The 23,822-nt window shown below is 36.8% G+C and overlaps 1 long non-coding RNA gene across 1 annotated transcript; it reads right to left on the bottom strand.

Annotated features, from left to right (window-relative positions):
• Positions 1–9,293: 9,293 nt before the first annotated feature.
• On the bottom strand, positions 9,294–17,795 carry LOC125782643 (uncharacterized). Its single transcript, XR_007425364.1, has 3 exons — positions 17,570–17,795; positions 15,915–16,013; positions 9,294–9,381 (listed from the first exon to the last, which is right to left on the bottom strand). It is a non-coding gene; the product is annotated as an uncharacterized LOC125782643 (long non-coding RNA).
• Between the last annotated feature and the right edge of the window lie 6,027 nt (positions 17,796–23,822).

The following is a 23,822-nucleotide window of genomic DNA, read 5'->3' on the forward strand; positions in this document are numbered from 1 at the left end:
GATAAGAAAACCTGATCTGTTTGGTTATAAACACTGCACAAGTTAAAACATTGCTGCTCTGTTTGTAGCTGCGCTGTTTGGCTTGTAAGCGCTGCATTGTTGCTAGGTTACCTGTATATGGTGAAGTAATACATGTACATGTACGACACTCATAGGACGTCTCTCGGCCAATCACATTGCAGGGTCGGAACTAACTGTGGTATAATAAAACACAGCTGGGGAGGGTTTAGGGCTGCTCACTCACTCACCAAAAGTGCACAGACACAACAGAATACTAATTTTCACATTAAATGTCACAGTTTTTTACACTTAAATGTCTTCTGGGCATTTCTCAGCTGTATCTATTGTTTTGAATACAATATTTGGATATTGTTTAGTGATAGAGAAAGCTAGGAACAGGAGCTGTGCCCACAAGACGCACAGCTTGAGAGCATAGCAGAAATAATTGTTAACTAATCAACTAATCTGAAGAATAATTGGCAGATTAGTCGACTACCAAAATTATAACTACACGTAGCCTTATATGTGAGTGTGAAGAACCTTTATATTGGTAAATAACCTTTACATTTGACTTCCAACATGGTTCTTCATGAAACCAAAAATGTTGGTATAGCATCATTCAAAGAACCCTTCACCTTCGCTTTTCAGACACTTTCAAGGGTGTTCCACACGTTTATCTGTAACTAAACCTGGCCTGCACTGTAACAGTTACTGGAATGTGTCCGAGGCACTGTGCAGTGGAGCATCGAATCCGTGCTTAACCCTGTGTTCACGTACACCCTGGCCATTTAGCACGTGTTACACGCCCAGCTAGCTGATGTGCAACAGGTGGTCAGGCGCATAAACAGGTGTACAAAGGGACCATTAGGGTCACCACTTACACAAACACAGCCGACGCATTCGCCTGTCCATCCTGCCGTCCATCCATTCATCTCTCCGCCCCATCGCTCTTAGTTAACTAGTGCGGAAACGGCCAGCGTTCGCCCTTTGACCTACTGAGTGTGATGAGGCGGGCGCGGGTAGGACGTGGCTGTTCTGCTGATGTCTGCAGTTTCCTATGTTACAGTAAAGCCTGGCATGCTGGTCAGTGAAGCAGGTCATGAGTAAGAACGATAGAACGATAGATAATGGACAATATATGAACAGAAGTATTGGAACCTCTGCTTATTTATTGTTTCTTGCAAAATGAATGAATTAAAAAACAAGAGTTCATCCCCAAAGGCTGTTCTTTCTCCAAAAGGAGGATCTACTAAATTTTAATGTAGTTTTTCTGTTGGGGTTCCCAAATTTATGCACCTGCCTATTTGCGTTTAAAGAATTATTGCAGACTTTCTGTAACTCCTATAAACTTCATTTCACTTCTCAAATATCTCTGTGTTCTTCTGCTATATGATATATTTAACTTGAATTGCTGATCCGAACAACCAATGATTTATAAAGGAAGCCATGAAAATTATCAGGGGTGCCCAAACTTTTTCATACCACTGTACATCTCTACAGGGATCATATAAGATAACTGTAAGTGTGCCCAAAATGTATGTTTGCCCATCTGTGCCAACAATGAATACATTTATTGGATCAGAATTAGTTTGCAGATTTGTAATTTTAAATTATTTTTTTTTTATTTCAGGTCTATTTACTCACATGGGATTAGGTGGGGTTGAAAGTTGTACTGCAACCAGACACTAGAGGGCTGTTGCCCTATTTACTCATCTATAACCAGTTTGCTCAACTACATAAGAATATTAACATTTTATTACTCTTACAGATAATGTAAAAGAAATTGGCCTTTTTTTGCTGATTTCTCTGAAAATTTTACTTTTAAATGTGTACAAAAAGTCACAGAGCATGGAAGTTTTTAGATATTTACTTTTATCTTCAAATAACCAAATGATTTCTAATAATTTGTATGGTTTACTGACCTTTAACCCTTGTGTGGTGTTACTCATTAACTTTGTTACTTGTATTTAATTCAGCAAAATTAAGCAATTTTACATTAAAATGCTCTACACATGCTTACTTCACCTAAATTGCAAGCAATATAAACAGCTTACATGGTTAATATTTGCCCTTTACCTTTCTTATGTTACATTTCTTTTAAAAAGTGCTGCTCTTTTTTTTTATTAGTTTTTTAATAAAATGTAAAAGAAAATTTACAAATAAAGCAATGTTTATTAGCCTTGGCCAAACATACTGTATGTAATTTAAATTTGTGTGTGTGTGGGGGGGGGGGGAGGGGGGGGGGCGGGGGGTTGGGGGGTGTACAGTGTGTGTTTATCGAAAATGTGTTTTGATATATGTTTTTCACAAAAAATGAGCCAATGCCAATGAGTTTGAGTTAGAAAAAATATTTTTTTGTATCATTTGATGAAAAATGAAAACGGGTCCCACAGACCCGAACACCACACAAGGGTTAATATCAAGAATAGCATTTCCGGAATTGATATTACACTGCACAATGTAATTCTCTTAAAGTGTTGAAATTCACCTGAGAACTGGCTAACATTGTTTAAGTCATATTTGTATAAATTCCTGCAATATTACCATCTCCTGTCTTTCAGCTTGTCCAGAAATGCATGTGTAAGGAGTGTCCTTCAAAGTAGGGGCTCAAAAAGTGAATTACACTTCCTTACACTTCCTCTAGGGGGAGCCCAGGAACAAAAAACACCAAATCTGGCAACATGCTGCTTTAAGGACTAAAGAGGATAGCTAGTAAAACACATCTTTTATAACTTTTCAGTCAGTGCAGAAGCATGCAGCACTCACCGCCAGGACAGGAAGCTTTAGATGAAGCAATCTTTTTGGACTTTAAACAACTATGCCACATGCTGAAGATGACACCAGACCCCTCCTTCAAACGCTGGCCTATTTCTTTATTGACGTGTTTCTCACACACAGATATGCTGATATGTGTGCGAGGTAAAGATAGAGACATTTCTCTATGGCCTCTTGGTTTCTCAGTTCTTTCTTTTTCTTAGGAGCCTTCTTTTCCAGCAGGAATTCACTACCACAGCCAAATTCTTAGACACCTATTGTTTGGTTAATCTTGGCGCCTGGGTCCCCACTCTCAGCATTAATCCTATCAGAATAAAAGCGGCGGTTACACAACGCTCCCACTCCAGCTACTGCCTGCCACGGCTAACGGGGGGAGTAATGAGTCTCTTTCATAAAAGCTATATCTCTTTCCACACTGATGAGCTGAGGTCATGTACAGTACACTGTGCTAAATGAGTTTTAATCTGCATATAATTCTGCTGTTATAACAAAGATAGAAGTGACCAGCCCTCATAATGGCCATTTGTGGAGAATCATATTTTTTGACAATTTTGTCCAAAATTACTCTGCAATTGAAGCTAAATAACACTGACCTATGGGATACACATGTGGAAACTGCCATACTGTCCCTAATGAAGTGATTAGTGTGTATTAGTGTATTTGAAATTTGAAATCTGGAAAAAAAATAATTAATTGCTTTGTATAGGTATGTTTGAATAAAATCAACATTGTTATTTTATTCCATAAACTTCAGACAACATTTCTCCCAAATTCCAAATAAAAATATTGTCACTTAGAGCATGTATTTGCAGAAAATGAGAAATAGCTGGAATAACAAAAATAAAATGCAGAGATTTCAGACCTCAAATAATGCAAATAAAACATGTTCATATTTATAAAGTTTTAAGAACTGGTTATTAATCACAGTTTTATGCATCTTGGCATGTTCTCCTCCACCAGTCTTCCACACTGCTTTTGGATAAATTTATGCTACTCCTGGTGCAAAAATTCAAACAGTTCAGCTTGGTTAAATGGTTTGTGGTCATCCTCTTCATCTTGATTATAAGCGTTTATTTATTTTATTGTTGATGATAATGACTTATAGTACATTAAAACACAAAAATCTGTGTCTCAGAAAATTTGAATATTATACTAGACCAATTGGTACATTTAGTAGTGTGAAGTCCTGCTTTAAAATTAAAAGTTTATTTTTCACTAACCACAACCAGGTCTGATTACTACCAGACCTGTAGAATCAAGAAATCACTTAAACAGAACCTGTCTGAGAACTTTTAAGCAGCTAAAAGATCTCAAAAAGCAACACATTACGCCGTGATCTGATAAAGAAAAAAATCATTGATCATCTATCAGTCTGGAAAAGATTACAAAGTAATTTCTAAGGCATCTCTAAAACTCCAGCGAACCACAGTGGGAGCGTATATTCACAAATGAGGAAAGCATGAAGAGTGGAGAACCTATAATTCAAAAGGGCACGAGCAACTCATCCATGAGGTCAAAAAAGTACTCAGAACATTATCTAAAATCTGCAGGAATCACTTGTTAAGTTCAGTGTTCTTGGTTAAATAACAAAGAGGTATACATCACACATGAAAAGCAAATGTGATGAAAAGCAGTACAATTTTTTGTAAAGGAACATTTAAAATCGAATCATGTTACTGCGGAGGTCGAGAGTTCTGGAATATAGCTAGAGAGTAAAGCCGTACGTGTCGAGGAGTAAGATTATCTAATGTGATATAAAACGGAGGGACACTGTGTCCCTGTGACAGTGGAACATGAATAAGGAATGGGCGTTATTGGCCCAGTGGAGCGCAATTCTTTTTGACTTCATCGTTTGACTATTCATCATTCTGTCAGAGGGCCAGACGCCCAGCACTGGACCAACTCTAAAGAGCAGTGAAAACACTGTGTGCTTGACATCGTTTCAGTGTAAACAGCAGTGTATTAATAGCATGATGCTATGTAATGCTTTTGGCAAGTGTAATGCCACGTAATAACATTAGCTTTAAGGTTTGCTTTTATCTTGAGGAAGAATAAACAGAGCAGATCTTAATTTAATAAACACACACTCGATTTATTCAGAGGCATCTATTATTTTGTAAATAGCTGTTACTAGTCATTAGAGGTAGTGACACCTGTGATCACAGAAACTATTCAGTCATGCGCATATTTATACTCACTGGTGCTCTATTAGCGATCACGGCTGCTGCACAGAAAACATTTACTAGTACTGTTTTTAAAGTCAAAACACATTTCAGCCAGGTAAATATGCAAACCTGTGTGAATTTGGCACAAGCAGTTATTTTTGAGATTTACAGTGGCATGAAAAAGTATTTGCCCTCCTTCTACAAATTTCTTCATACTTACATTTTTTTTGATTAAACAAACTATTATTAGAAAACATTTTTTTTAATGATGGTTTAATTTATTAAGGCAAAAAGTAATCCAAACCAACCTGACACTATGTGCAAAAAAAAAAAAAACGAATTTCCCATCATGAATTAACTGTAATTAACAATTTTTTTTGGAAAACAATTTTGCGTTCAGTTTTACTAGCCACAACCTGACCTGATTACTGCCAGACCTGAAAAAGCAAGAAATCACTTAAATAGAACATGTCTGACATTATGAAGCAGATAAAAGATCTCAAAAAGCAAAACTTTACACTGTGATCTGAAGAAATTCAAAAACAGATGAGAAAACAAAGTCTTTGATCATCTATCATTCTGGACAAGGGTACAAATTCATTCATATCTAAAGCTTTGGGACTCCAGTGAACCACAGTGAGACCTATTATGCACAAATTAAGGAAACATGGAACACTACCCTGGTGAACCTTCACAGGAGTGACTGGCTTACTAAAATTACTCCAAAAGGGCATGGACAACTCATCCAGGAGGTCAGAACAGAACCCAGAACAACATATAAAGAAATGCCTCATTTAAAGGTCTCATTCTGCTAAAATCCATTTTTTTCTTGTTCTTTGTGAAATACTGTAGGTTTCTCTGAGTTGTATATGAATGCTGCATTTGAAACTGTTTCTCAGCCTCCCTGGTCTGCAGTAGCTAGTAAAAGAAATAAAAGAAAATCCTCAGAAATACGAGTTGATCAGAGAGATGTTAGGGTGTCTAGGTCAACCAGTAATTTCATGGCCTTGCCCACCTCGGCTCAGGACCGCCCACAGATAGAGCTGAACCCGGGCTACAGCAGAAGGAGCTACAGCTAAGGAGGAGCTCACAGCTCTGGTCACAGCTCTGTTTACTTGGTTTGGTATTAGCTATCTTGTGTAAGTAACTATAGGTTGATTATGCGTTTTACCTCAAACCAAGACCTCAAATATACACTAGGAAAGGACGGTTTGACAAGTTTAACATATAGAGCAGACTCTGGAGCTTCAACGTAGTGAAACTGCCCAAGCAGAGGCAATATGTTTGCATGTTTCTTTCTTTAGAGACCACTAATTCAGTGATAGGGATCACAATAGAGATCATAATAGAGATCACACATAGACATTTTAAAATGAACGGAAAAACGATGGAATGGCACCATTAATTTGAAGGCAATATTAATGAACCTTTTTTGTCTTTAATATATTTATGCCTTTTAGACTTACCAGTAAAAAAAAAGCAACCAAACAGATTTTCTGTGTCTGTCCTTATTTTACCTTTTCAGGCCTTGATGGACTATCCTGAAAATAGGCGAACATGGTTTAAAGAAGTGTGATGAGCTCTTCAGCAAAACTGCAGTATTGTCTTGTCCCTGTGTTTGATTTCTGTTGCCATTTAGCTCTTTTGGATGAGAGATAGCTTAATGAAAAACTCCAGAGCAACATTAGAATCAGGAATACAACACAACAACATAAAGGATAATAATAATAGTAATGTACTGCCAATAATAACCACAGCTCTGGACTGAAACTCTGCCATCCGCTCTTTGTCTCCTCCCTGCAGGCTCATTTGTGGGGCATGGAATGTTGGCAAGCCCTGCAATAAGCTCTCTTATTCGCCAGAGCGAATCCGAAAGCCCCTTACAGTGCCTCTGAATGCTTGTACAGTATTGCGTGTGTGACGGTGATGCCCTATTGTGCAAGCCCTCTTCCTCCCGACCCCGTAGAAATGTGTTTGCTTTGCTAGCGTGAACACTTTGTCCAGATTCCTGGAACATCAACAAAAATGGTTACATAATTTCCAAATAGTGCCACTTTAGAAGCCCGGCTCCTGCGGGCCGCTGTTGGACGTGATTTCGGTTTCATTGTTTTCTTTCTGCGGCGTTGTTGTTGACGTTATTGTCGTGGAGTACTCATGGGCTGTGATGCAGTCGGAAACGTTAATATTCAATTCGGGCGACTCCTACGCAAGCAGATTGGTTAGCCAGATTACACCCCATGTTACACACGAGGTGTGACAACACTGCCGGGGTGGATTCAGTGTTTTCATTCATGAGTTCATGTCTGGCTCGGTTAACTATGCAGCTTGGGTGGCAGGGTCATGCCTTTCCTTCCACACCTCATTATAACCCTGTGTTAAATTCCACACAGCAATAAAACATGTAGTAGTTCCTTTACTTTCTTTATTTGCTTATTTCCCAGTGTGAATAGGTGTGTCACTTTTACAAACACAGCTCATTCAGGATGGATCCACTGCTGTTATCTTTCTGAAGATCATTTTATTTATCTGTTTAAGGTTACCTCATCTAACTCGAAAACTCAATCGAAATATGCTCATGACATCATGTTGCAAGAATGAAATATTTTTTGGAATGTAAAAAACAAAAACTTGGAAAAGCAGCAAGATGCCGTACTAGCAAATGCACTCATACAAATAAAGCCAAAACTGTTCCTTACCCTGGTGAAAAAAATATACTTAATGGTACTTTAAACATATAGAGAAATGTGGAAGTATGCCGTAAATATACTAACAGATTTATGTACTCACTTAAAATATATTAAAAGTACAATAATATTATGCTTTCATCAAATGTTTGAAAGTAAACTTTGAATTTTATTTTTATGTACACTTTTAATTTAATGTAATTCAATATACTTCTAAAATACTTATTTCTAAATATACTTTTGTACATTTTTAGCAAGATGTGTTAAAAACAACATTTAAAGTAAAATGTATCTAGTAAATGAAATTGCTACTACTAATAAAAAAAAATCAAAAGTAAATTGGTAACACTTCTAAAAATTGTAGTACAGTATATTCAAATATATTTTCATACCCAATGTAGTATACTAGGAATGTGCTACTTACAAAAGACAGGAAAAAGAAGCACTAGGGTATAGATCATACATTCTACATGTCCCACAGACCTGCTTTTGTTTGTGTGAAAGCATCATGTTAAAAAGCAGTTTTGACTGAGCGTATTTTTTTGGTACAGCACACCTGCAGGCTATTGTGTTTCTACTCACATCCGCAAGCAGCCAATAATCTAATTGCTCCATCCTGCCTCTCTCAGCTGTCAGGGAGAGATAACACCCACCCACTCTAATCCACAACATGTTGGCTGTTTGCCTTCCATGACCGCGACCCTACAAATTTGATCCCGCCCCCCAATTACTCTATAGATCACTTGAGACGTTCAGTCAAACCTGCATCCTGCAGGCCTTCGCTGTTAATAACGTTATTCAAATCTTTTCCTTGACTCCTTTGAAGTTTGTGGAATTTACTAAAATAGTTGCTTCATCGTGCTTCATTACTTGGCTTATTGCTATCTTGGCAACAAAAAACACCAACGGTGCACCACTGACTGAAAACAACTTAGAGAGATGTCAACAGTCATACATTTATTGCTATCTTGGCAGTGAATTGTCAACATTTGTTAGCATCCTCAGCACTCCCTCTACCCCTGATTGTTATGCACACATGGACATGCCATTTGCCAGCTAAGCAAACATTTACAGGGGTTGGACAATGAAACTGAAACACCTGTCATTTTAGTGTGGGAGGTTTCATGGCTAAATTGGAGCAGCCTGGTGGCCAATCTTCATTAATTTGCACATTGCACCAGTAAGAGCAGAGTGTGAAGGTTCAATTAGCAGGGTAAGAGCACAGTTTTGCTCAAAATATTGCCATGCACACAACATTATGGGTGACATACCAGAGTTTAAAAGAGGACAAATTGTTGGTGCACGTCTTGCTGGCGCATCTGTGACCAAGACAGCAAGTCTTTGTGATGTATCAAGGGTAATGTCAGCATACCACCAAGAAGGACGAACCACATCCAAAAGGATTAACTGTGGACGCTGTAAGAGGAAGCTGTCTGAAAGGGATGTTCGGGTGCTAACCTGGATTGTATCCAAAAACATAAAACCACGGCTGCACAAATCAGAATTCAATGTGCACCTCAACTCTCCTGTTTCCACCAAAACTTTACTATTGTGGTTTAAAGGCAGGTGTTTTAGTTTCATTGTCCAACCCCTGTACATCAAAAATATACAGAATACAACATTAAATAACATTATTTTACTTCAACACAAAATATAGGTCATTGTTATAATCCGTATATTACCTGCTCGCACACCTTCACAGCATAAACAAGCAGGCCAGTTTCCTCTGCTGAGGGCACTTCCAGGTAGCTGCACCCCTGAAATAGAAATGTGCCAAAGTCAGAGTGCACCTGGCTCTGACTTTGACATTGCTTCATTGCTACCCCCAGTGTTTGGTGGCATCTAGCTAAAATTGACTGTCTCAAAAATCACATTCACGTTCAATGCAAAACGTCCCTGATGCATATCGCACTGGTCAGTGCAGTGTTCATTAAAATTATTCATTTTTCTACATTTTGCTTTTTCTTTTTTTTTACAGCAGAGAGGCCTATGTCAGTTTTAGATTAGTCTATGGTCAGTCATTGGTTTGATTCATCACATTTACAGTATCTTATTTCAAAAGGTGGGCTTGATATAAGTGATGCAAAGTGATACAAGTGATCTGTAATACACCACATTAGGCACTAATGGTCAAATTTAAATAATTTAATTAAGATATATATGTAATGCCATCTAGTGGCTTTTTTTGTAGCAGCAGTGTGCACTATTAAAACAGCAATGTGCAACATAACAAAATAAATAATAAAAAACACAGGAACAGTCATGTACAAAATAATAGAACAATTAAAGCCTTAACAAACTGAACTCTATCTTACTATAACTGTTAAACATGAAAAATAAGACTTGGTCCCTGAGAATGACAAGTTTTTTTCTTTAACAAAGACATGTTATTAACTTTATCTGAGAGAAAGATGCTTCTTAAGTTACCAAAATTATTAACATATTTGAGGCTAGACAAAACAACTGTTATTTTTATATTTTCAAGTTTTTCTTTAAGAAGATGAAAATGTCCACATTCTCTGGAGAAAGGGCTGCGCTTTGAGGAGTCACGATGTCCGCGGCGTTGGCTACAGTGTGCTGCGGCATTTGTGTAGTGCCCGCGTGCTTGCGTACCTTAGAGGGAGAGATCGTTGATCATCTTTTTGACTTCAAGGCTCGAGACCATGACAGAATTTAGACCGATTTTGATAAAATATCGAAATCGTGACACCCCTAGTGGCTATGGGTGACACATGGGTGGCACACTGCTCTCCAGCTCCAAAGTCTAAAGCAGATAGACGGTTTAGACCTTTTGTTGTGTGTTGTCTACAGTACAGTTTCTATTACGGAGAAGCTTGTTTTTGGACAGTGGCAATAGGTATAAATAGAGGTGATGAATGGTAGTTAGATCTTGTGGTCAGTGGAATGTCTCAGGGTCACAGTGAGAATTCTTGCACACCCTGTTTTGGTGCTTCTCGGGCACTCAATGTCAGTAAACAAAACTGAAGAGAGATGTCCTGTTAGAGTGGTTTGGCACTCAAGATGTTTTTGTCACACTGACCTCCATACTGAGACACAGAATGAGATAAGAGAAGAAAAGACCACTTCTAGTATCTTAATACTGAGCCCACTCACACACATCTACAGTATCATGTAAATTTAGAGCAATAACAAAGTACTCTGTAAATCAGAGGTGGCAAAGTGGTTAAATTTATCTTACAATTATACAATTTACTGTTTTTTTTTTTTCAAACAGAGCCAATTTTAGTTTTTAAAGAAACATATTTGAAATATCCCTCAGAGCTCTCAGATAACTTCCACCAACGTCTCAGACCTTAATTAGCTTGTTAGCACTTTGGACTGTTTACTTATTCACAATCATCATCAGAAACAGCCCAGTGATGCAGATTTTAAATCTTTATACAGTTGTTTGCAAAAGTATTCATTCCCCTTTGGAACTTTTTCGCATTTTGTCACCTTACAACCACAAACCACACTATAATCCTTTAATTTTCCCAAAAATCGTCAGTGCACCTTATAATCCAGTGCTTATGTATCTTATGTATGAATTTTACCAGTCAGGTTGTAAGGAGCAGTTAAAACAATCCACGTGAGACAAATCAGTAGCTAAGATCACCCTGGCTTAGCGGAACACTCAGGGTATCGCTGTCAGGTGGCGTTTACTAGTGCTAAATGCTCCTAGCACTAGTGGTTAGCCACTAATGCTAATGCTGCTGCACCCAGCCTTAGTGGAAATCTGGAAATCTAAGCTTACTGTACATAAACTCTAGCAATTTACTCACCCAAATCAACATTTTTTAGGACAGAAATCTGTGTAGATTAACATCCAGCGCTCGTTTGACTTTAAAGGAAATATTTTAAGATTTTTATTTAAGAATTACAGTTTTGTTCACTTAACTGCTTAACTTTACTTAACCTAGTTGCATCCCCACCATCACCCAGCGGTCAGACCTGCTGAATTTGAAGTAAAAATGGTGATACCGCTGTTCCTTACTAGTGTTGAATAACTAATGTGCCTTGTAATCTGGTGCGCTTTATGTATGAAAATAGACCAGAAAATAGACGTTTATTGATAGTGTGCCATCTAATCTGGTGCGCCTTATAGTGCGAAAAATACAGTAAATGTATTTTATTGAATATTTATTTAACAGACCAAAACAAAGTAGCACATAATTGTGAAGTGGAACGAAATATATATATTTTTTTTTACATTTTTATTAAAAACAAACTAAAAAATGTGGCGTGCAAAGGTATTCAGTCCCCCCTTTGTATTAATACTTAGTATAGCTACCTTTCACTGTAGTTACAGCTGCAAGTTTCTGCCAGCTTTGCACAACTAGAGACTGAGATTCTTGCCCATTCTTCTTTGCAAAAGAGCTCAAGCTCAGCCAGGTTGGATGGAGAGCGTCTGTGAACCTCCATCACTCAAAACACACAGAAAACAGACATCCAGACTCTTCTCTGTGCTGGCACCAAGGTGGTGGAATGAACTTCCACTGGTTGTCAGAACAGCAGAGTCACTCACGGTCTTCAAACGTCGACTGAAGACACATCTTTTCAAAGAGTTCCTAAACTAATAAAAAAAAATAATTAAAAAAAAGGTTCCTAGGGTTCTTAACATGATTAAGCTCTATGTATCTCTTGATCCTAGTCTACAAACTAGCTTTGGATATCTTAAGTAACTTTGAAGCACTGTTGTAAGTCGCTCTGGATAAGGGCGTCTGCTAAATACCATAAATGTAAATGTAAATGAACAGCAATTTTTACATCAATAATGGGATTTAGATGAGGACTATGACTGGGTCATTCTAACACATGAATATTATTTGGTCTTAACCATTCCTCTGTAGCTCTGGCTGTATGTTTAGGGTCATTGTCTTGTTGGAAGGTGAATCTCCTTCCCAGTCTCAAGTCTTCTGCAGACTCCAACAGTTTTTTTCCAGGATTGCCCTGCATTTAGCTCCATCCATCTTCTCATTAACTCTCACCAGCTTCCTTGTCCCTGCTGAAGAGCAGCATCTGCACAGCATGATGCTGTGCTGCCACCACCATGTTTCACAGTGTTCTCTAACAAACCATTGAGGTGACAAAATGTGAAGGGTAGGAATTAGGTAATTTGCAAGCCTATATCCTATGACAAAATGGGTTAAAAAAAAAAAAAGACCTTTCTTTAGTACAAAATAAAAATAAACTTTATAACATCTTGTCAAGACCACCCAATGACACAGTTTCAACACTATACATCTGCTGGTGTAAATAATTAATCTGAATCACTGACATCTTTCTACCCTTGTCTAAAAAACAAAACTTTGTCCTAAAATACATGGGTGGAAGTTCTAAGGGTGAAAGGTCATTAAGAAAATTTAGTATTTTTTTATTTTGTCATTGCAAAGCCGAGGTAAATCATTTTAAGGCTGAAGCTGATGACGAATCCACATTTTAATGGTTTAGTTTATGATGCTCAGGTGAACCAATTTCCAGGATTTAAGCAGCGTACTGAAGAAGATGTTCTGCAGTGGAGATTATTTTTCCTTAATAATCGGGTCACTTATGCTGTAATTAAATCTACTTTCCTGCTGCAGACTCAGCACTGAGTGGAGGATGTGGAGCTGAAGGGTTGTCTGAGAGGCCTCTAAGAGGGAGGCAATCGCCCTGGTTACTTAGTAACCCGGGGCAACAGTTGTTGCTCACCTCTCCCCTAATACCCTCTCACCCTCAGGCCCACATGATGAAGAACTGCTCCTAGCTGCTCGCTTCTCTCTCTCACACACACACACACACACACACACACACACACACACACACACACACACACACACACACACACACACAGGATAAACTCAGCTAGAAATATGGAGGACCTCTCAGGCTCTCAGGGGACGATGGCGACGATGTAGAAGAATAAGGGTACACTTTTTATACACTGTTAATAACTGTAAAAAAACAACTAAAAAACAGCAACAAAAAAGATAAAAAAGCATAAATAGCATTTAGTTTAGTATACGTTTTGCAGTTGTAAACTGTATTTGACTATCATATATTTACATAATTATATATTTACCCTAAATTATAGCTAAGAAGCAAAAAAAAAACGTTTTTTGCTTAAAATTGTCAGAGGAAAGTTATTTTATGTATTCCATATACAATAATATATTCCACTTTTTGTTCACACAATTTGTTCATAAAATAAAAAAACAGCCTATTCAAATTTACTTTACAATAATGTAAGGTTTACCGGAACTTTTTTTTTTTTGCAGTTCATATTTATTATATCTTTTTCGATTATTTACTACAACAACTATCAACTGCAGATAAATACACCCCTGCCAAGACCCCTAAGAGCAAATAACAGCATTCTAACAAGTTTGCTCTTTTATAAATGAGGAATACAGGTGGTTTTGGCTTAATACTGAGATATTACTGTTTTCATGAAAAGCCACACTGGCGCATTGTAAATAAGACAAAATACCCTTGCCTTAATCTTAACCTCATCCTAAATCAAGCTCTAACCCTAATTTTTTGAGAACTTGCAACACTTACAAACTGTGCAAGGCATGTTGCGATGCTCATTGCTATCTTACACCTCGCCAGTATCTTTTAAATAGCAATGGTGCTTGTGAATATATCTACGCCGATGTGCATGGTAATCTGGGAATCAGGTGTGTTCAGGTAAATTCCTAATATATATTGCTATCTAGGCAATGGAAAACACAGGTGCACCACTGACTGAATATACCTTAGACAGAATTTAGCAGTCAGGTGTTCATTGCTATCTTGGCAGTGATTTGTAAACAGGTGCATCCCCATCACGCACACATGGACACAGTGCAGCATTGCACAAACCCATAGTGTGTGGCTTTTGCCAGCTATGCAGACAATTACATCAACAACTAGAAAAGTGCATAAAGGAAAAGCAATATGGTTTTGCAGCTAAAATGGCTCCCACTGTTTGCTATGGAGTTGCTAAGTGGTTGCTAAGTTGTTGCTAGGTGGTTGCTAAGGCATTGTTATGGTATCCATGCTGGTTGCTATGGTGTTGCTAAGCAGTTGCGAGGAGGGTGCTAAGATGTTGCTGGGTGGTTGCTAAGGCATTGCTAGGTGGTTGCTAAGGTGCTGCTATGGTGTCTGTAGAGGTTGCTATGATGTTGGTAAGCAGTTGCTAGGTGGTTGCTAAGGTGTTGCTAGGTGGTTGCTAAGGTGTTGCTATGGTGTCTGTGGTGGTTGCTATGATGTGGCTACGCAATTGCTAGGTGGTGGCTAAGGTGTTGCTAGGTGGTTGCTATGGTGTTGCTAGGTGGTTCCTAAAATGTTGCTAGGTGGTAGTTAAGGTGTTGCTATGGTGGTTGCTATGATGTTGCGATGCAGTTGCTAAGGTGTTTGCTAGGGTGTTGCTAGATGGTATCTGTGGTGATTGCTATAGTGTTTCTAAGGTTTTGCTAATTGGTTGTGAAGGGATTACTATGGTGTTGTTAAGTGGTTGCTAGGTGGTTGCTAAGTAACGTATTTGCATTTGCCTATATTGCTCTTATATTGCTAAACAGAATGAACAAGCGTGAACAAGCAGGTCAGTTTCCTCTGCTGAGAAACGCTGGACACATCCAGGTAGCTGTGCCCCTAAAATAGCAATAAACAAAATTCAAAGAGTGCACCTGGCACTTAAAGAGAATTGTGAAACACTGATTGGTTTATTGCCTTTTGCAAGTTTCGAGCTGCGCAAGTCGTACTTTTCCCGTCGTTATGATAGCAAAGACACACTGACACAACCTAAATCAAGCTACAGCTAGTCTGACCCAGACAAGTCAGACAAGCTTTAGGAAGCCTAAAGAATCAAACTCTAACATCTCTGTATCTGAAAACTCTCATCAAAGGAAAGTTCTTGTTTTTCTCTGCGCTTTATGTGTCCTTGGATGAATAATTTCATTTTTTCAGACCAGCTCAAGGGCATCATGTTATGGCCTTCACATTTAAAAAACTGAGCTATGATCATGGGTGAATACTGAAAATCATTGAAAATGTGAGTCACAGCATTGTAAAGATGAATGTGGGGGGGTCATTCTTTTTGTGTGCATTTCTCTAGAAAGGGCTTGAGCGAATTAAATATAAATAGAACACATGACATGGCAACCTTTAAATTCTGCAAGTCTTGGTCTTTAAGTGGGAAGAAAAGTTTAGCCTTTAGTCGAAAAAGTTTATTACAGTACTTTATGCATCAACACATGATGTCACTAACGGGTATCGTGTCCCATGACATTTGCCATTTTCCATGGAAGCTAAAAACCGCTGAACTGACCTGCTGGAAACCTGTGTGGGGTCTCCTGCTCCTCCTGTTCATACTGCACTGTCCACTGTGAGCTGTAATGACCTTCTAGAACATATTCCTGGTGTGACCCTGTGAAGCGAGAAATGTTAAATGCACACACATCTTTACAAATTAAATGTTACAAAATATTTTTTCTGCTTGTTTTAAAAATGTACAAGTGAGAATTGATTAATATTAATTGTTATAATGCTATTAAATGGCAGGCATAATTTCAGTCACATCAGTAATGTGTAAAGAGAGGCTAGGGTAATGAAAGTATTTGTATTCTTTCTCTCTTTCTCTTCTCTCTTCCTCTTCCTCTCTCACACAGATAAATCCATCTTGGTAAGGAGATCCAGACTAGCTGAGACCAGTTGAGAAAGCCCCTCATCTGCAGATGATTATTAGGACGTCACTGAAACCCTTCACTCAGCCACAGCCAGGCATTTTAGATGCAGAGATGTTGATAAAATAAGACCCCATTATAGTGCTTGCTTGTGCATGTTCACTCGGTCACAAAGTTTGGCAAAGGTTAATGCATTATATATATATATATATATATATATATATATATATATATATATATATATGTATATATATATATAGCTCTGGGGAAAAAAGGGACCACTTAAAATTTTTTTCTTCTTTAAATTTACCAAATTGAAAACCTCTGGAATATAATTAAGACAAAGATGGATGATCACAGGCCATCAAACTAAGCTGAACTACTTGAATTTTTGCACCAGAAGTGACATAAAGTTATCCAAAAGCAGTGTGTAAGACTGGTGGAGGAGAATGCTGTCAAGATGCATGAAAACTGTGATTAAAAACTGTTAAAACTTTATGAATATGAACTCTGAAAGCTCTGCATCTTGCATCTGCATTTTGTTATTTCAGCCATTTCTCATTTTCTGCAAATAAATGACAATATGTTTATTTGGATTTGCGGAGAAATGCTGTTTATAGAATAAAACAACAATGTTCATTTTACTCAAACATAAACCTATAAATAGCAAAATCTGAGAAACTGATTCAGAAACTGAAGAGCTCTCTTATTTTTTTTTCAATATATATATATTTAGAGAGAGAGAAAGAGAGAGAGAGACCCTGTGTCCTGTGGTGTAACTGAGCTCATTACAGTCTAACTATGAACGTTCTATGTTAGATGATTAACCGACAGCGTGACTTTTCTTCATTTGCTGCCAGTCTAAATAAAAGGGTTATGAACTTTGCTGTCAATCTTGTTTGACTTATTGGAAGATAATTGGCAGATTGTCTGAAAGTTATTTATAAATTAAAGGGCCAATATCACAAATTTCTATTTTCACTTCACTTTACTCATTTCTATGTTGTCAATGTTGCGAATGCACTACTTACAACCTCCAGTATTTTAAGTTCAAATTTAAAGACTATTTAGCAAAAAGAGTCTAATTACAGTGAGTTTTTGTGATCTCACAAACACAACACATTTATGTACATAAGATATTCAGACAACAGTTTACCTCCTCCCATTTCTGCTTTAAAAGGCACAGTAACTGTCACAGTATTGTTATTAAAGCAATATTAATATTAGTAATATAATATATAATAATATAATATTAGAATATTAATAATATCAAAGTATAATAGTATAATATTATACTTACATAAAAATACTTTTTTGGCAGAAGACCCCAAAGTTAAGCATTTAAAAGTCTGGGCCTTGCAGCAGCTGGATCCTCACAGATCTTGACACACATGGAAAGCAGGGGTGGAGTCAATCCCCTGCACAACCAAGTGGGACCAAACTGGTGTTTGTGGGAAGAACAGAAGAAAATATTGAAAGATTAGGATCTGAAATTAGTAAAGCAAATGTGTGAGTAAAGATCTTTTAAAGACAGACAGAAGCCGGTGATTGGACGAGGTAAAGGTGACACAGCAGTGGAGTCTCCTCATAGAACTTTTGCTGGGGCTTTCATATTAATGCCATAAATGAATAAAAACCAGCAATAATGCAAATAAAACAAAAAGATGCAATCTTTATATAAGTAAACTGAGTGCACAAACGACTATGCAAAATACTATGCAAAAATGCTATTGGAATTAAATGTTATGCATGTTTGATTAGTATAATTGTGTACCACACACAATACCAAGTTCATTAGTATGTTCGTTGAAAACAAGTTTACAAAGTTCCGATCTTTTTAATGTTTTTAGGAAGGTCATGTCGGTTTAATTCTTGACCCAACACAAAAGCAAAGGCAGGAAAATGGTCATGTGAAAATGAACTGCACTCAAACTGTTATGAGCTGTTCTACAGGTGATAAAATAGAGGAAAATGTGGGATATGGGTTTCAGTCTGAGATCCTGCTCCAACAGAAACCCAGAGAGTATTTCAACAAAACTTCCCCTGACCTTCAGCAGGTCATGACCGTTTCTGGAAACGTTTGTCAGAATGTTAAGATGAAAAGAGTATGAAAGAAAGACAAACACACTTTCTGTAGTGTCACAAAGGGTCACCCAGATCTCCTCGTTACTGTTAATTGAAAGTGAAGCATGAACTCTTTCTCCCCTCGCTCTCTGGACTGTCTAGACACAGTTGTGCTAATTGAATGGTTCTCTGAGTTAGGGTTTTACAGTAAGTGACTCAAATCAAATAAATAAAAAAAGTTGCAGAAAGTCAACCAGACTTTCCAGTTTTAAAAAAGATACTATGTTAATCCATCGCCAAAGAATGCTGAACAGAGTTTAAGGGGTTGTTCTCTGTTACACAACAAGTCAAAACCAGTATATACTCTCTTATGTATTACCTTATTTTTAGCTCTATAAGGTGCACTGGTGGGGTAACCAAGTTAACTAAGTTAAGTAAAGCTAAGCTAAGTAAACAGTAAAAGTAATTCTAAAAATAAACACTTCTTTCAAAGTCAAACGAGCGCAGGATGTTAATCTACACAGATTTCTGTCCTGAAAACTGTTTATTTGGGGGAGTAAAGAGCTTCTGTTTATTTATAGTAAGCAAATGTCTTCAGCACTCAGGCTGAAGCATTAGCATTAGCTGCTAACCGCTACTGCCCGACAGTGCTACATTAAGGAACCCTGAGGGCTCCAGTAACCCAGGGCAATATTAGCTAGCTGAATTGTGAAAGAACTAATGCTAACTGGGTAATGCTAACGCTGCTCCAGCAGGGCTAGCCGGGGTTAGCAGCAGGCTACAAGCAAATAATACTCACCTATGAATGGCAAAAGAGCTAATATTGCTAATACTGCTAAAGAACTAAACTGAAACTCCTGTATAACGCTGTCTTTAGCGGAGTGGCTTTACTGCTTCTTACAACCTGACTGGTAAAATTCATTCTCACATAAGGTGCAAAAATTGTTTAGGAAAATACGGCTTTACCTTGCTTTTGTAGAAAGGGATTTCTGGAAGTGTTCCTGCAGTGATCATGCAGTGATTTCTAGTTTAGGCTCATGCCTGTTTTTAATGCAGCCTTGTGTTTTGCACACAGGAATTTAATACAAATTCCTATTGGATGACTTTTGGCATGTCAGTGTATGTTGTGCTTGCATTTTAGAAATATATAAAATTAGTGGTGGCTGACATCACACGTATCGGAGGAAGCATGTGCTGGTCTTTACCCTCCTGGTGTGTTGGGGCATTACTAGTGAGTGGGTTGGGTAATTGGCTGTGCTAAATTTGGGAGAAAATGGGAAAAAAAAAATAGAAATAAATTTATATGAAAAAAAGAAATATATAAAATCACTGTAGAATGACTGATGACAAAAACCAAAAAAAAAAATTGTGTTTTTCTCACTTTTGCCCAAATAATTCCAGAAGAACATTTCTGCCAAATCACAGATGTGTTCTACACTCCTCTTTTTTTTTTTATTATTTTTTTTTTTTAGACTAGCCATCTCACACCCCGGATGACTGTTGTGCTTTTTCGGCTTTGTGTCCTAGGACATCCATGCATAGCTAAATGAATGGCTGGCGGTGAGTCACATATGGGACAGCACTGAGGTCCAAGTCCTGACTCAGAAGATGAATCAGACAACCTGTCGTGAGTCGAAGTCAGAGGAGCAGCTGTCTCAACACTAAGGTTACATTTCTCCACAGTTCCAACAGGGGGGCTTGTTTTTACTCCTGCGTGGGCGAATTTTGCACTACTTTGTTTTTTGCGTGCGAGACAATTCGGTTGGACCGCGCTTCACGATTTAAGCAGCGGCCCCTTCAAAAAAACAGGTTCAAAAATAAACAGCCGAGAGCTGCAGTGACTGCGAGGAATAACAAAGGTTTCCATGGGCTGAGAAATGCCTCATATTGTTTTAAGTTACTCTGGCAGGCGGGATAAACTCTTAAGGTCATTTCCTGTCATTCAGCTCAGAATGGTATCAGCTCACTTTTGCGGGTTGTTGGCTGCCAACGACGCTGGTTTTATAAACCTGCGCGAGGAAATAACAATAATAGCTCTGCTTAGCTGCCTCAAGCTAATGAGGGCAGATCATAATAGGAAATTAGATAATTCTAACGCGTGAAAAAAAAAGACAGCAGTGAAATGGACTCTTTTCCATTTGCCGTAATGAATGATTCATGTACTCCATAATGCTCCCTCAGCTCTCCAAGTGACTGGATCTTATGAAACTGCTGGACCGCCGTCAGATTACAGTTTCTTGTACTGTTGGCAGATTGCCTCCCAGGGAGCTTTCAGTCCAACAAAGCTATTATTGTCACTGTAGTAGCAGAGGAGGAATTCATCTTGCTCATGAGCTTCAACAACCTTTAAATCGCAATAATATGCAGTACAGAAAGAATTATCTGAATATTTTTCATAATTTCAATGTTTTATTGGTTGATACTCTATATAATTATAACTCCTGTTCTTAAAGGTGAAAGAGATACTACTTGGGTTTCCATTTCAGACAGACCATGGGATCCAGTATATCCACCCTAGTGAAAAAAGTAGATTAAAGTGTACTAAGCATTATTAATATATAATGCACTAAAATGTACTTGTAGCCACATTATTAATTAGTTATAAAATGGAACAAAATATAAAATGGAACAACTTTTTTGTACCTATTATACTTATAAATACTTATAAAATACTTATAAAATAAGTACTTATTATACTTATAAAAATAGTACAAAAGTCTTACTAAGTGTACTTAACTGCACTAAAATTGAACTATTTTAAATATACTTAGGTAACATTTAAACATACTACTTCATGTATGTAACCCCATATTTGAAATATGCTTACAGTAAAATTATAATATATTTAATGAGTATTACAACTGTATCACTATTATACACCAGGTATATTAGAAATAGAAGAATTGATGTTAAATATATGTGATCTATTCACATTAGAGTACAAATATGCTTATTGTTCCTGTATTTTGTAAATAGCACACTTCTACTATACTTCTCTGAGTATAAAAATATATTTTAATATACTGCACTATAAGTTTTAGCATGTTACAAATTTTACTTTTACTTTAAATGTTTCATTTGACATTTAAATGGTATTTAACACTGTATCCTATAATTAACTTATATTTATATTTTCCTAATTATAATTACAGGGAATTGAAATACATTTTGACTGTTATATTAATGTAATACCTAAATATATTTTTAATCCATTTTACCAATGTAGTAATTTAATTTACTTTCTAAAAAGTTACATAAAACAATTCAACTGTAACAAGTGTTTTTAACACACTTTGCTAAAAAATATACAAAAGTATATTTGGAAATTAGTATTTTAGAAGTATATTGAACTACATTAAACTGAAAGTGTACTTCATAGTAGTCTATTTGTTAAAAAATACACTTTATTGTACTTTTTAAGAAGTATGATTTAAGTTTATTTTCAAACTTTAGATGAAAGCATTATATTAATGTACTTTTAATATATATTTTAAGTAAGTACATAAATCTGTATATTTATAGCATACTTATACATTTCTTAATATATTTTAGGTACAATTAAGTATATGTTTTTTTCACCAGGGCAGTGCTCTAACATCCTGGGCCATCCCTTCAAAAGCCTATTAATGAGCAAAATTAGTTGTGCTACATGAAGAAAACCACTACCATCATCACCATTATAACCATTATTATAATAATCATCTTCTTCCATCTGCGTTTCCTGAAAAGGGTCTGCAGTTCTGAGAAGGTCAGTGCAAAATGTGTATTTTTATCTTTCCTTTGCTACAAAATCTATCTTAAATCCAGGATTGAGATAATTTCATGGATTGCTAATGAACCTTATGGTCATTTCACCAGGACAAAGGCAAAAAGACAGCTGGCCATCTTTAGTGAAGAGTCTCGCCTTTGTCTTGATAGAGATGCCTGGTGAGTTTGTGTGTGAAGGCACTGTAGTCCGCAACAAGATCATTGGTTTGGCGTCATGTGACACACATTCAGAAGTCGTGGTGTCATGGCATAGGGTGCAATTTCTTACAATGCAAGATCAATCACCTTTGGTCTTCGTTACATGTCCTTTAATAGCCCAGAGTTATGTTAATGAGGTCCTGCAAGCAGTGGGCCACCAACCAGTAGTGCCCAGTGCAGGCACTCCACCCGCAAGGCACCAAAGCAATATAAAAGTAACATATTTGCTCAAGAAAAAGATTAAATAAATCTTATAATAATCTAAATAAAATAAATAAATAAAATACATCTGTTTACAGCTTAAATCAACTATGTTTTTAAACATTACGTTGAAAACACTTCCAATAGTATTAATCATGTAAGTTTTAAATTATATTACTGTAGAATTTTTTATTAATGGGATGGCAAACTTTGAAAAAAAAAATGCTATTTGTTTGTATACAGAATAAAATTTAGACTCCTATAAAATACAAAAAATAAAGGATTAACAAATGCCACAATTAAAGTGTTAAATAACACTTCTTTATTATACTAATAGTATTCATATACGTTCCAAGTAATAATGTTGTAAGAATTTGAATTAATGGTATGGCAAATGTAAAAGAATTGACTATTTGGTTGTATAAAGTCTTATAAAACATAAAAATCAATATGTTATCATTTAACACCACTGCATTCATAAAGATCACATTCTCTTGTATTTAATGTATATGTTTCAAATAATATCAGTGTAGCAATTTGGAGTAATGAGAAGTCAAACCTTGAAAAAAAAATTGGTTTAGCATAAAAGTCCTATAAAAGTCCTATAAAACCAGCAAATTAAATGATGGTCAAACAAAACCATTAAATTCTCAAAGAAACCTTTTTAGACTATTAGCGACATAAGTATAAAATAAAGTCTGTGTTAATATTTAAGCTGCATGGAATGGATAATCACAAGACACCATTAGGAACCTCTATATCCTCAAGCCGAGACGTCTGGCATGTTGCACTATTATGCATGCATTACACAATACTTTTAAATGTGTAGCTCCATAAATATGACTCATTTCAGTTTGAAATTTCTATCATTTAATGTTCTTGGTAACATTTATCTATCTTTCTTTCCACACAAAAGGATATCAACCAAAGTAACAATCTAACATTTCACTAAATTCCAGTAGATCCCATAAGTACAGTAACATCCACCTGAAATACTGTAGCAATTAATTGGCTACAGTGTAGCACTTTTCTAGAATTCACTAGGCAGCACCATAGCAACAGCCTTGGATACCACAACAGCCACATTGCAATCACTTACTTTGCATAACCACTTTGCAACCATCTGGCAACACCATAACAACCACCTGGAATACCATAGCAACCACCTAAAAACTGCCTGTAAGTGGAATCGACTTCAGCTGTGTATTTGTTCTGCATGTTTCTTTTTTTGAGTTAATTAAATAAATTCCTGCACATTACATAAGACAGTAAGACAAGACAGTGTAGACACAGGGAACTGATGGGCCCTAAAGGTCTGATTA

The sequence above is a fragment of the Astyanax mexicanus genome, chromosome 18 (genome assembly GCF_023375975.1).
Source record: "Astyanax mexicanus isolate ESR-SI-001 chromosome 18, AstMex3_surface, whole genome shotgun sequence".
NCBI classification, from domain to species: Eukaryota; Metazoa; Chordata; class Actinopteri; order Characiformes; family Acestrorhamphidae; genus Astyanax; species Astyanax mexicanus.